At 38.7% G+C, this 15,179-nt stretch overlaps 1 protein-coding gene across 1 annotated transcript in view; it reads left to right on the forward strand.

Annotated features, from left to right (window-relative positions):
* PIP4P2 (phosphatidylinositol-4,5-bisphosphate 4-phosphatase 2) overlaps positions 1–15,179 on the forward strand; it is a 523,645-nt gene that overhangs the window by 449,334 nt on the left and 59,132 nt on the right. The window lies entirely within an intron of this gene.

Consider the following 15,179-nt stretch of genomic DNA (forward strand, 5'->3'; position numbering starts at 1 on the left):
CAGGCGGGTCAGGACGCTTTTCAGGAGCGCTATTGGCTGTGGCTGTACCTAAGAGCCGCCTTCAAGGCGGTTTCGGACTTTGATCCGCGATTCCATTGGCTGCAGTAGAGTCTCAGGCCCGCCTTGGAGGAACGTCCGGACTCTCACCCGCGAAGCCATTGGCTGCGGTGGGGCCTAAGGCCCGCCTTTAAGGCGGTACCGGACTCCCTCAATGGCCTCACCATTGGTTGCATCGGACTCTCTCACACCCTCTGCCTATTGGCTACGTCTAGTCCTAAGGCCCGCCTTTAAGGCGGTTCCAAACATTCACCAGAGCTATCATTGGCTGCACACTGTTAGTCCCGCCTTCAAGGCGGTTCCGGATCTCGGAGACGCCCCAAACAAACACCACCGTTTGCGCTGTTGCGCATGCGTTTTTTTTCCTTGGGAGGCGGCGTAAGGAGCGAGAAGCGCGTGGGGCGTGGCTTTCCCTACCACGTGGTCACAGTCCCGACTTGCTATTGGCTCTCGCCTGCGTCGCGGAGAGATGACGCCACAGCGCCATCTTGGCTCGCTTGTTAGTATCTCCGTGGCTGTTGCTGCGTTGGGATCTCTTCTCCGTCTCTCCGAGGCAGCTGACAGTGTTTTGGGCTGAGGTAAGAAACGGCTCCAAAGAACAAATTCTCATGACTGATACAAGAAATTTCACCAGTTGTAATTGAGAAATGAATTTTCTTCTTTTCATTTTGTTTAAAATTCTCTATTTCTCAATGATTTGGCTTTGTGTCATCCCCAAGACAGAAATAAATATTGTAGCCTCAGTGAGATGTCATTACAGTGGGGGAAGCATTTTCTCTCACTGAGCCATTTGGATTATTTTTTAAATTTAAATTATTTTTTAAAAGATGTTTGAAAAGGTGTCATTTTTAAGTCATGCAAACAGCAAAGCCTATTGCAGTGAGCCTCTTAGCGGGGTTCTGTGTCCCAGAATGTCAGTTCTACTCCCCGTCTCTCTCTTGCAGGCCCCCGCCTTGGGATTCGACAAGATGCCTCCTCTGGAAACCGAGACCGCCCAGGAGGCCTACGAGCGGGGAAGGTTCGAGAGCCGCGTGTCGTCGCAGGAGCTGAGCGGCCTGTGCAGCATGATCAAGAGGCTCATGACCGACCGCCTGAGACAACGAGAACCCCGAGTGGGAGCCGCCGCCGCTGCACTTGCAGCCTTGGTGCGCCAGCAGCCTGTGGCACCCCGAGTGGGAGCAGCTGCAGCAGCTGTCTTACCTGGCCAGCTTGTGGCACCCCGAGTGGGAGCAGCTGCAGCAGCTGCCTTACCTGGCCAGCCTGTGGCACCCCGAGTGGGAGCAGCTGCAGCAGCTGCAGCAGCTGCCTTACCTGGCCAGCCTGTGGCACCCCGAGTGGGAGCAGCTGCAGCAGCTGTCTTACCTGGCCAGCCTGTGGCACCCCGAGTGGGAGCAGCTGCCGCAGCTGCCTTACCAGGCCAGCCTGTGGCACCCCAGCCCGTCATCGCCCAGCCAGAGGAGCCCGAAGATGTGGCCCCGCCACAAGAGGAGCCAGAAAGCAGCAGCAGCAGCAGCCCCCCACAACCAGAAGGCAAAGCTCGAGGGGGCCCAGGCCGATCCAGGCGATTCAACCTGCGCCTCATTGGCATCCCCGAAGCCGAAGACAAGGCCAACGAAGCCCAGGCGATCCTGGAGCAGCTGCTGGCGGAGAATTTCCCCGAGTTGCAGAACGGGGCGAGCCTGCAGATCGAAAAGGCCCACCGGGTCCCTTCCAGGTTCGATGAGAAGAAAGCCACCCCCAGGCACATCCTGGTCACCTTCCTGCACTTGAGCGACAAGGAGAAGGTCGTGCGGCTCTCCAGGCAGAGGAAGGAGGTGACCTTCCAAGGGGTCGCTGTCAGGCTGGCCTCCGATTTCTCGCCCCAAGTGCTCCAGGCCCGAAGGCAGTGGAGCAGCGTCTACCGAGTTCTGCAGGAGAAGGAGTGCCAGCCGCGCATTCTGTACCCTGCCAGGCTGTCCTTCGTCTACCAGGGCAAGAGGAAGACGTTCCTGGATATGCAGGCCTTGAAGAAGTTTGTCGCCCAAGTGCCCTCTCTGGGAAATCTGCTGCGCGATGTGTTGCTGCCCGTGGAGAATGAGCCCTCCAAGGAATAAAGGGGACATTTGAGCCTTTGGGTGGGGTGGGGTGGGGTGATGTTAAATGTGAAACATTTTAAGAGCCTTCCAGAAAGGATTTGAGTGGGGTGGGGTGATGTTAAAGAGTTTGAAAAGAGTGTTCTAGAAAGGATTGTACAACTAAATGGAAAGTTTGTGAAGAATGTATGTCTCTGAGACTGAAAAAGGTGTTAGAAACTAAATCGAAACAAACGGTTTTATATCTTGCATGTAGTTTTCAAATACGCATGTTGTTCAATGTGCTAGACTTTTCAGGTAGTAGACACGTACTTTTATATTCCCTTTATTTTTAGTGTTGAGGGAATGCTAGTACCGGTTTTGTATCTTAATGCTGCTTACCGTAGTTTTTCTTGTTTAAAGCACCTGAGGGTAGCGAATATCACTTTGTTTTATATATATCTAGGGAAAATCAGTGGTTATTATTTTGTCTACTGGTTTGTAGTTAAGTTTTTCATTGTGATGATATAAGTTAAAAATTGAGCCATCACTTGTCTTTGGCTAGAAGTGAAATAATAGTAAGACAATCAGGAAAGCATTAAATTAACAAAGAAGGTGGCTCGAGGTAAAGGTAGTTTTTCACACTAAAAGTCCTAAAAGTAGATTGATCTTCAACCCTAGATTTTCATGCTGGCATGAATACTGCAGGGTTGTAGATAGTGTGAATCATAGAATAAGGAACATTTATATTATGATTTTAAAACTGTTAACAGTGCAATTTTGACACGTACCACAGTCTATGTACCATTTAAGATACTTTATGTTATGAATAATACTGTATTCATGTTAAATATAAGGTGTTGCGTGGTATTACTGTTTGGTACTTAAGTTTGTAATATTGTGCACTTTTAAAAAAGCTATGCTTCAAATAAAGCGTATTTCGCAAAAGGATGTTGGATTCTGATTTCAAGACTTATACTTTTAAACGAATCAAGTAAATGAAAAGCAGAGGTAAGCATAGTTAAGCAGCTGGCAGCAATTGTTTCTGAGAAACGAGTTAATTATACCCCTATTTTTAGTATCCATTTTTCAGACCTCCATATAATATCTATTGCTCTGTGATATTTTATTGAAAAGTTTAGTCTCAAACTTGTTACAAATGTACTATCAGATCAATAGCCTGGGATTTGTGCATTAAAAGATATTCAATATCAAGGTGGTAAAGCATTAGAAAGCCAATCAACAACAGAACCAGTTCAAAAGATACAGAAAAGTTCCTTTTATGGAAGCAGACTAGTAAGTGGGAAGCAGATGGAGAGGAGGGGCACTAATGTAAGGGATTGTTCTGGAAACATTACCAGAAACTCAAAATTTAGTGGTATTGTAAATAAAAGCATGGGCCTGAAGAGATGGTACAGAAGAGAGGGCCCTTGACATTTATTTCTCATTTATTTTTTTATTACCTTTTATTTTTTTGAAGACTACTATTTCTTTTTGTTTCACAGTATTTTTTTTATTGTAACTGAAGTTCATTTACATAGAATTTATGATACATAGTCACAATAAATGAAGGGCAATCCCACCACCAATGTTATCCTCCCTCCACTCGTTCCCAGCATATTTCTAATGAGAGCTCTCTCCTGATTTGCAGAATCTACGTGTGTGTCCTCATTTGGAACAAAGAGAACTCTGTTCTCTGTAAAGATAGCTAATCTTTGGCTTGGTTTCACTTGATCACTCCTCAGGTTCTTAATGTACTTAAAGTGACAATCATCATCTTTCCTAAATTTTTTCTTGGGTTTTTGTTTAGTATTTTTTTTATTGCATGTCTGTAATTTTAAGAATTTTGTTTTGCTTTAAATGTCAGCAAATGACACTAAAGTACATCCTCAGTGGTATCCCATATTTCCTTATTTCTGCTTTTATTATATTTTGGAGGGGTGCTCACACTGGGAGATGCTTAGAGGTTACTCTTGGCTCTGGACTCAGGAGCTAACTCCTGGTGGTGGTCTAGAGACCTGGGATGCCTGGATAAAACCTGGGTCAGCCATGTGCAGATCAGGTACCTACAGCTCTTACTGTTTCTTTAATCCCATGTTGCTTTTATTTTGGATCCCATTTATTCCCAGTCTCAGAGCTTCCTCCATCTTGATCCTTTTTGCTTTTTAAGAAGTCAAGCTGTTTTTGCCATGGTTTTTTGTTTTTGTTTTTGTTTTTGGATGCTTAGGACGTAGGAATATTGTCACTCAAGTTTTATTTAAAAAATAAAAAGTCTTGGGGCCGGGCGGTGGCGCTGGAGGTAAGGTGCCTGCCTTGCCTGCGCTAGCCTAGGACGGACAGCGGTTCGATACCCCAGCGTCCCATATGGTCCCCCAAGAAGCCAGGAGCAACTTCTGAGCGCATAGCCAGGAGTAACCCCTGAGCGTCACAGGGTGTGGCCCAAAAACCAAAAAAAATAAATAAATAAATAAATAAAAAGTCTTATTTGGGTCAAGTCATGTTTCAGAGATGCCTTGTCAAAACAGCCTACATAATGTTACCCTACCTCTAAGCCTGATCTTGAGCCACAAGTGAGTCAGAACCAGAGAAATAATAAAAAGGTTAAGATGCTTGCTTAGCATGCAGCTGCCTGTAGCTACTACTTTGATTCCCAACACTGCCAGACCTGGTTCCTGAACACTGGGAGGTGTGAACCAAAAAAACAATGGGCTGGACAAATGGAACATGAAGTTGGGTACTTGCTTTTCACGTACTCAACCTAGGTTCCAACCCTTGATATATTTCAGGAATGGTATCTGACTGTAGAGCTCTGAGCATCACTGGATGTACCCCCTCCAAAAAAAAAAAAAATGGGTTTAGTCAACAGTGGGTCATATATGACCATGGTCCCAAAACTTGTTCCCTATTGTCAGTGCTTAGTGTACACAAGATTGAACAGTATTTTTTTACTGGCACCAGTCTCATACTTCTCATGTTTACTCTATTACTGTAAATCATTTTTCTTTGAGCTTGATTTAATCTCATGTTGTTTTGTTCTTTATTGCCTCTAATGGTACAAAATGTCTTGGTAATATTGCCAGAGACCAAGTCAAATGACTGACCTGGAAATAAATTAACATTTGATTCAGGACTTTAAAAGTAAAAGTGAAAAAAAAAAAAAACAGTGCTAGTCTCCATGTTCTGTTCTACCAAACTTAGAATCTTGAAATGCAGTTATATTACAGTCTATTAAAGATAATGAAACAAATTTAGAGAAGCTATGTTTTTTTTCTTTTTGATCACACTGTCAGTGTTCAAGGAGGTGATATTTAGTGTGCCATCCTGGATTATTCAGTGTGCTACACCCTCTATCCAGTCTCATGAAAAATGTGTAGTAATACGCTAAATATTAGAAATCGTGTACTTCTAAACACCATGATGATCACACACACACACACACACACACACACACACACACACAAATTAGTTGGTGATACTGAAAATATACTGTGCCCCACTATGATGCTGTTGGTGGCATAGCAATTAAAGAATTGTTGATATTTATTGCATGAAGTGAGAGTAAGTGTTGAGCTGGATGGGGAAAGAGACAAACCTATGAGGACCCTCCCATGGGACAAATTGAGGTAGAAGACAGTGGAAACCTAATGTGTGTGTCTTAACTTGTAATCAAAATATTTGGGGATTGGAGAGAATTGAGGGATTCAATTCATGGCACCACAATACCCTTCCCAATAATTCCCCTTGTGACTGGTAATCCCTGACACCCCTGGGCCTAAGCAGTTCATCCAACAATCTTATCATTGAACATCTAGCCTGGTGGGCTAAGAATTATGTGTAGAATTCTATGATCACCACTATTTGGGAACTCCTGTATCTCAATTTTTAAGTTAAAAATAGAAAAATAAAGACAGAAATACTTCAGGGGCCAGAAGATCATACTGCTGGTAAGTCTATTCTCTTAAACATGTATCTGTAACTTTCATGCAAGGAAAAAAACCTTTGCATCATAAAAACAGATTAACAAATGATAGGATGGGGTTAGTCAGAGGTTATGTGGACATATAGTCCCAATAAAAATACATCTAAACCTAAAGGGAATACAACTGATCTTTACATGCTGATATAGAGAGAATTTAGCTGCAAATTAGTTCAGAGAAATAAATACAGCATTATCCCATGTGTGTATATACCCAAACCCTCATGTTATCCTTATTTGGGAAATGGCTAAATAGATGAACACTTCTGAGATTGGGTCCTGAACAAAGGCAAGAGCTCCATTTTTTTTTCTTCCAAGTATCTGATGGGGGATGGACTTTCCAGGCACTTGGCAGGAGAGTACAAAAGCAGAAAGTCTCTTTGCAAAGCACGCTTGGACCATTTCAAGGACATTTTGAGCACATTTTGCAGTCATGGGCAAAGATTATCTCAAGGACAGCAGGAGCTCATCTTGGAGTCAAGGTGCACCCATATTTCCTGGCTGCTAAGCTGTTCAGGATGGGAGTAAGGTTCCTGAAGGCCAGAGGGGCCTGTTCCTCATTATTGGGGTGACTAGGGGTCAGTTTCTTCCTGAGGATCAGTTGAACTCAGTTCTAAATATAAAGATAGTTTTAATTTTTTTTTTAAGGTGAGAAACTCCCAGCAGTGGACAGGGCTTCCTTCTGCCTCGATTCAGGAATCACTTTGAGAGGTTTGGGGGAACTATATGGTTGTCCAGAATTGAACCCAGGTCAGCCACATATAATGCAAATACCCTACCCTTTGTATTATCGCTCTGGCTCTGAGAGTTTTTCTATAATGTTTTTATATCCTAAAGTTAATGTAATTTTTAAAATGCACATGAATTTTCTGTCTCTATCAATTATATATCTCCCTGTCTATCTGTCTTTACTGCCCTCAATTGATCTTTTTTTTTTTTCATTTAAGTTTCTGCTATATTTTCCCTGGGTTAGTTAGTAACTCTTATGTGATAAATGACTACTGCAGTCTACTAGTAAATTTGATATGATCTTCATAAAGGAAGCATAGGTAACTATTCCAATAACAAGATCATTAATATAAAACTTCACAAGTGAAAGTTTTTGCAAACTTTTATTTCAATTTAGTACTGCTCTTAAATGCTTTTGAATAATGATGCATTAAAAGGAACATTTTGTCTAGAAATTCCACAGCAAAATAAAAAATTCAAATATGAAACTACCTGCAAAAATAATTATTTGCCTAATGGATTGTTCGTATTTCTTATTTAAATGCAGAAATTAATTTTAGTTAAGTAAATTCTTCTATACAGTTAAGTAGTAAGTAAAAATCATTTGGAATATAAATAGATATTACTTAATGAGGCGATTTACCTTTCTCAAAGACAAAGACTAATATTATGGGGCCGGAGAGATAGCACAGTGGTAGGGTATTTGCCTTGCAAGCCCCCTATCTGTGATGAATCCAGGTTTGATTCCTAGCATCCCATATAGTCCTCCAAACCTGCTAGGAATGATTTCTGAGTACAGAGTCAGGAGTAACCCTTGAGTACCGCTGAGTGTGGCCCAAAAACTAAAAAAAAAAAAAAAAAAAAAAAAAACAAAGGAGAAGATTAATATAAGTATTGCTATAAAGAGCAATAACATTAATGGAATCTAAGCTCACAAATAATTTTCCTTACTGAAATATTACTTCATTATGCATTCAGATGCCTTTTTAATTATTGTTCTTTTACCTTTTCATCAACAACTTTTTTAGCTGATAATATACACATTATTTTTTTTTGTCATAGCTAAAGATTTTAAATTCCTTAACTGTATTACCATGTTTTCTTCTGCTAGGCATTAGTGCAGAAACTTAGGATAACAATTGTCAATATTCAGATGTTACTAGTCTTGGTTCTTTGCCCAAGGGTCACTCCTGGCAGTGCTCAATGTTATCCTAGGGTATTAGGGATAGAAGTTGGGTCAGCAGTCTGCAAGGCAACAGTTGCCTTAACTGTATCTCTCTAGTCCATCAATATTTTAATTTTTAAAGTACATATACTAGAAAACCTCAAAAGTATAAACTATGCTTTAATTTTTAATTTTTATTTTTATTTCTTTGTTGTTGTTGTTGTTTTTGGGGGGTCACACCTGGTAGCACTCAGGAGTTAATCTTGTTCTGCACTCAAAAATCGTTTTTTGGCAGGCTCAGGGGACCAGGATTCTAACTACCGTCCTGAGTTGGCTACGTGCAAGGCAAAGACCCTACCAGTGTGCTATCTCTCCAGCCCTAAATTTTTATTTTTTAAATTTTGTTTGTGTTTGGGGAGCCATTCTCAGTATTGACCAGCCTGCGCAGGGATCCTTTTGATGATTCAAGAGAGCATTAGGGGAGTGCCAGGGACCAAGCCCAGGTAAGCTCATGCAGGGCAAATGCCTTACATGTTGTACTGTCTTTTCCAGCTTTTTAATATTTTTAATGTTACCACATTTAACAATAGTACTTGGTATACAATAAATTATCAGTAAGTTATTTTTTATGATTAAAGAGAAAAAGCAAACTAGTTGATTTTGAAACTCTGTAATCAAAGACAAACATCAAAAAAGCTGTCATACTCACTAATCTTGGGAGCACATTTTGTGATGGTTCATGTTAGTTGATATTTAGTTAATTATAAATAGGAGAAAACAATGGTAGAAATATTTATATAGAGTTTCTCTGTTTCAATTTAATTATATCTTCAAGATATTTTCCATTTTTTAGAAACAAAATCACACATAAGAACAAATTGTTCTTTTAAGGGACCTCCCCATTGGCATTCAGGGAATCTCCTGGTGACTGCCAGAGGAGACCTCCAATGTACCAGCCAGTAATACACAGACCATGTGGGACAGGTATGGAAATTGGTTCAGGCACATGAAAGACTTAATCTTCTGAACTACTTCTCCTTTATGAAACCCTTTACTATTTCTCTAGTCCCAATGTCTTATATCAGCTCAGCCAAAAAAATTATATCACTTGGTTATTAATCTGAGCTTATAGTATGTATAGCAAAGATTTTATTTTCTGGAGAACAGAACTTTTTATTTCTACTTAGAATTATTTAGTTGCATGTTTTTTGTTTTGGGGTTATAGTTGTTTTTGTTTTTACTTTCTGTTAAATGACTCCTATTAGTCAAGGGGGAGAAAAGGAAGATAATAAAGGCTGAGATTTTTCTAAGAAAACAGCTGCATGGACTGAATAAAATTAAATGTTATTTAAGGATCAGAAGAAGATCACAGAGAGGATTTATTTTGTGTTCTGAGATTAAAATATTTTATGGTTAGCAGAATTGTGACTTACAATAGATGTTTATCCATATGCCAGCCTTTATAATTTGTGATTATGTTACCTTACAAGACAAAAAGGCCTAGAAGAGTTAGTATACAAGTTATGGCATTTGCCTTGCATGTTGCCAATATTGATTCGATTCTCAGAACTTCATATGAACCCCTGGGCACTGCCAGAAGTTACACTAAACCCAAAGCCAGGAGTAAATCCTGACCAAGTTGGCTGTGGCCCAACCATTGAAATTTTGCTCTGTGAAAACACAGAAGGATGCTAATAAATTTAAAAAAAAAAAAGTGAAAGAATCGAGAAATTGGAAGATACTGCAAATCTCTTTAAGATATGGAAGAGATGAAGGAAGGGGTCATGAGCTAAGGATTTTGGTGATCTCTCAAGCTTGAAACAGGTAAGTAAATATTCTCTTTCCCTGTGTGTGTGTGTGTGTGTGTCTGTTTTGTGTGTGTCTCTTTGTCTGTGGAGCTGGGGTGGAGGCATACATATCTTTGAGTCATATGACTAAAAGGGAGAGTGGCCTTGAAAGTGAGTGGCCATGAAGATATGATAGGGCTAGACAGAAAATATTTTCCATCTCTTCTCATGGTTCTGGGATTAATAGGAAAAGAAAAAGAATGAGGCATGAGTTCCAGAAGCAGAAGCAAATAGTTTATATCTACATTTTGTGGGTTAAGAATTATAGATAATATAAAGAATGGGCATATGTAGAAATAGTACATAATAGAAAAATTTGCTATTAAAAATATCAGCACAGACAAAATCAAAAGACAATAAATTAAGAAAACTATTTATTTTATTTACTATAGGTATCAACTTTGAAAAGTTCCAGATTCAAGGTAATGTATTCAGGAGATTATAATAAGGAGAATATCCAAAAGGAGTTTCTTGAAAACATAATGATTTGGATGATGTGCCATATACATACAGCTTACCACAAAGAAACAAAAGTGATAAAGTATCTAACAAAGTGTTTGTTTGGGGGGTGAGATTTCAGTCTATTATGCCCTTATATCACATTTTTGGATCTGCTAACCTAAAAATAGAAACAGAGAGGCAAGAATTAATTCATAGAACAGGGGAGCACTGAGGTCACTGTACACATCAAAGAATTTTTATTCACAAAACACTTCAAAAAAACAGTTTTGGTGGATATGTTATTTAAATGGTGATTTATTGTTTCAAGAGTCTTCCTTATTGAGCCATTTCCAATATGTGACTCATTCTTCCTGGGTTTGTCTCCTTACATATTTCTTAGAAAGGAAAAGCACTTGGAGGATCACCTAAGGGAAAATTTTAATTGCTAGCTATCAAAGTTGTCTATCTAAATCTGGGCTTTTCAACTTTTTTTACACTTGTGGACTGGCACTGATTAGTCTCTAGATCAATAGCTGAAAACTGTTTTTCTGTCTAACATTTATTTATCTTTTCTTGTCCAGAAGCTGAGTATTTGGCTGCCTCTCAGAAAAAGAACAACCAGGAATATAATTTAGCTATATTTTCAGGAACAGAAAAAACTATGTTTCATTAATAACTATATTTTTAATTAAGATTCATAAATAAAATTTTAAATGATAACTACATGATACTCTCCTGTGAAAAAAATGACCAATTCCAATGACAAACAGGGATATTTAAAAAAGACTGAAGATAAATTTATATATAAAATTTCCTATTAAAATATTAAATAGTAAAAATAATTATAATATGCCTTGTATTTTTCTAGCTTATATCAAATACTGTGCTCAGGGAATCACTTTTTGCTGAGCTTAGGGGAACAAATGTGATGTTAGGATAGAACCTGGGTAGGGGGCCTGAGTGATAGCACAGCGGTAGAGCGTTTGCCTTGCAAGCAGCTGATCCAAGACAGACGGTGGTTCGAATCTCAGCATCTCATATGGTTCCCTGAGCCAGGAGCAATTTCTGAGTGCAGAGCTAGGAGTAACCCTAGAGCGCTACTGGGTGTGACCTAAAAACCAAAAACACAAAAGAACCTGGGTAGGCTACCTGCAAGACAAGCAGCCTACCTGCTGTAATTTATCTCTCGCTCTCCAATCTCCTCTTTTACCTTTTTCCATCCTTATTTTATTTTCCTGTCTCCTTTTTTCAGTTTACACTGGCTTCCTTACTTACAGTAATGATACTGCATTAAACTGTCCATGTTCTCTCCCCATTTCTTTGTTTGCTGTCAAACTTGGATGCAAATGTCAACCAATTCAACTCTAGTTCTTCCATATACAAAAGCAATATACTCCCTCCAATCAAATTCCCAATTTCCCCTTACTCTTCTATATCATTCCATAAAATATAGCACCATTAGATATTATATATCTTATTATTAATATATCTATAATCAATATCAAATAATTAATACTAATTAAATATAATTAGTAATATTAGTATATATGCATATTATGCATTATATTAATGTGTACCATTATATGAATAATGCGTATTATATATGTTTTATTAAATATTGTATATTTTATATAACATATATTATGGTATATTGCTAATATTTGTATATTCTATATCCATATATATTAAACTGAGTGAGGGATACATCTGTCTTCAGTTCTATGGGGTTTTTAATCTGGACAAGGCCTGACACATAGAACATATTCAATTGCTGAATGGATAGAGAAATAGCACAAACATTCAGAAAAGTAAAAAAAGAGACTGATGGGGTCGGTGAGGTGGCGCTAGAGGTAAGGTGTCTGCCTTGCAAGCTCTAGCCAAGGAAGGTACCACGGTTCAATCCCCCGGCGTCCCATATGGTCCCCCCAAGCCAGGGGTAATTTCTGAGCACTTAGCCAGGAGGAACCCCTGAGCATCAAATGGGTGTGGCCCAAAATCCAAATAAATAAATAAAAAGACTGATGAAATAAATTAGGTTGTAGTGCTTAAGGGTTAATCAGACAGACAAGATAATCAAAAACTTAGAAGTGCAGAATACAAAACTAGAATATAATTCTATACCTCAAGGAAGGAATGTTGGGATAGTCAATTTCTAGAGAAGTACCAAATACATACAAATACATAATAAAGAAGTTACCTAATTGGTTACTGAAACTCTAGAAAAAGAAAGTTTCTCAACATCAAACGTATATTTTTATTTGTCAACTGCTTATATGCTTCTCAAATAAGTTTCTGTTTAATATGTATGTTCACATGTGTACATGCGTCTCCAAGACTAACAGAATTATTTTCAAACAACTTTTTTCTTTGCATATTGTATTAGCTATAGATACTTTCTTGAGCTGCCATAACAAAATGTCGCAGATATTATTATTGAAGAGTAAGAGTTTCGTTTTCTCACAGTTCTAAAGGCACAGTCTCACTGGTTTGATTTCTGGTGAAGAGTATTTCTTCCTATTGACTGACTGACTGACTGCCTTTTGCTGTGTTCTCACAGGTCCATGCCTTGGAGTGAACTTCTTTATAAACCCTATATTATCCATTAAGGGAGAGAGAGAAGGAAAGTTTAGCTCTCTGCAGTTTATTCTCACACTTAGAAAACTGTTTTGTGATCTTATTTAATGATAATCTAATTTAATCTTACTTATTAATGCCACTTCATCTATTTAGTTCTGGCATATTGTACCAAATAATAGTATTTGTCAAAAATATTTGATTCAAGAAAAAAAAGATTTCTGAACTACATGCATTTATGGCAATTAATATTTCTACATAATCTCCAGATTAATAACTGAACTTGGTGAGGTACAGATGAGAAATAACAATTTTCTCAAAATATTGCCTAATATGGGGTGGCAAGATAGTACAGTGGATAGGGGACTTGATTAAACATGGCTGACCTGTGTTCCATCTCTGGCACCTTCTCTGGTTTCCTGAACACTGTCATGAGTGATCCTCGAGTGCATAGTCAGGAGTAAGCCATGACCACTACTGGGTATGCCCCTCTCAATAAATCAATACTGCCTGAAAGTGACATTTTATTTGTTTATGAATATTTATAAAATGAAATTTTTATTTTTATTGGGGTTGTTGTTAGGCCTGGCAGTGTTCAGAGGACTTGATGTGGTGCCATGGATTGGACTGGGATCTCTCACAGAGCACGAACTTAATTGAGGTCTTCCACATGCAAGGCCAGTGCTCTACTTCCTGTACTGTTACTCCAACCTTATTTATTATTTTTCCTTCATTTTTATAGCAGTACTTACAGTACTGTTCCTATATTTATAGCAGTCATTTGCAATACTGTTAATGACAGTTTTATGCATACTTTGTTCCAATCTATGTTCACCACCAAAGTACTCACTTCCTTCCACCAATGTCCCATGGGCCCCTCCTTCAACCAGGTTAATTTAGTTCTATAAGCCAACTTTTAAATTATATTGCCTTTGGTCATACTAGTGATGCTTTAAATTCCTTTGCTTCCTGTAGCAGATAACTTAACACATCATCACTTCTTAGGTTGATTATATAACTTCCTGGTCAATAATCAAAAATCCATTAAGTTTAAGTATAGAGAGATAGCCCTTCATTTTGAGAATGTATCAGTTGGATAAAACTATCTGGGAAGTATAGTGGCCATTATTTTCTTTTGGAGCTTGTTGGCGAGCTGGGCTGTATTTTTTTGTTTTGTTTTGTTTTGTTTTTGTTGTTGTTGGGAATATCCTTTTGTATTTATGTAGTATCTGCTGTGGCATGTCCTCTTTAATTTTAGATTCTCTCTCTTTGTGAATCCTGCTAATGTTTTTGGTGATCTAGTTTATTTTTTCAAAGAACTAGTTCTTGGTTCTGCTTATCTTTTGGATTTTTTAACTTAATTTTTATTAATTTTTGCTTTAAGTTTTATTATTTCTTTCCTTCTCCTTGCTTTGGATTACATTTTTGGAGGTCTTTTACTAGCTGTATTCTTCCAAGCTAGTCCCATCAATCACTAAGCATGGTGGGGTTCTATGCTGCTTCCCCATTTGTGTTGTACTGGACTTGTCAGGCAGTTGAAAGAAATAGTTGAGCATTGTTTTTTTCTTTTCTGGAGCCATCCCAAGCAAAATTCTTGTTACTAACAGTTGTTTAGAGGTTCATGTGAGGCTCCATGAAGACTTTCCGTGTCATTGAACCTGCCACTACGCAGCCTATAGTTTAGCATTTTATGATTTCTTACTATCACATCTAACTTTATGTAATTTTTTGGGAATAGGCAACTAGAGGTAGGATTAAGCTCTCCTATCAGCACGCAGCACGGTGGTTTTAAAGGGTCAAGATACTCAAGAATGAAAGCTAACTGCAGAAGCATGATACCTGTTCACTGTGGAATATGAAGGAGTGTGGCTAAGGCAAGATGGAGACCCACCTGGAAGGTCTTTGCAAAGAAGTTCAGAAACAAAATAGTGGCCCATAAGGGAGAGACAAAGCTGCTGTTTTTCTACCCTGTTGGGAAGGGACAAATCTTTCTTACCATGTCTTTCTGGAAGATCTACGAAGATTTGGAAGAATCTTTAGAAAACCCATCAAAACCAGGATTTTTGTCTTTAGGGGAGCTTTTGATTACTCATTCAAGTTCACCGATAATAATTGGTATTCTAAGTGTTCTGCTTCTTCTTAATTGAGAGATGATATAATTCCAAGAGTTTATTCAATCAATAGTTTTCTCTTAGGTTCTCCTAAAAGAAATTTATAGCATAAAGCTGTGCAGTGTATTCTCAGGTTATTTTTTATATTTATCTGATATTTGTTGTAACTTCTCCTGTCATTTCTGATAAAAGTTAGACTATTCAGTGGGGGTTTCCAGATAGCAGGGG

Source organism: Suncus etruscus, chromosome 10, assembly GCF_024139225.1.
Source record: "Suncus etruscus isolate mSunEtr1 chromosome 10, mSunEtr1.pri.cur, whole genome shotgun sequence".
Classification (NCBI taxonomy): domain Eukaryota; kingdom Metazoa; phylum Chordata; class Mammalia; order Eulipotyphla; family Soricidae; genus Suncus; species Suncus etruscus.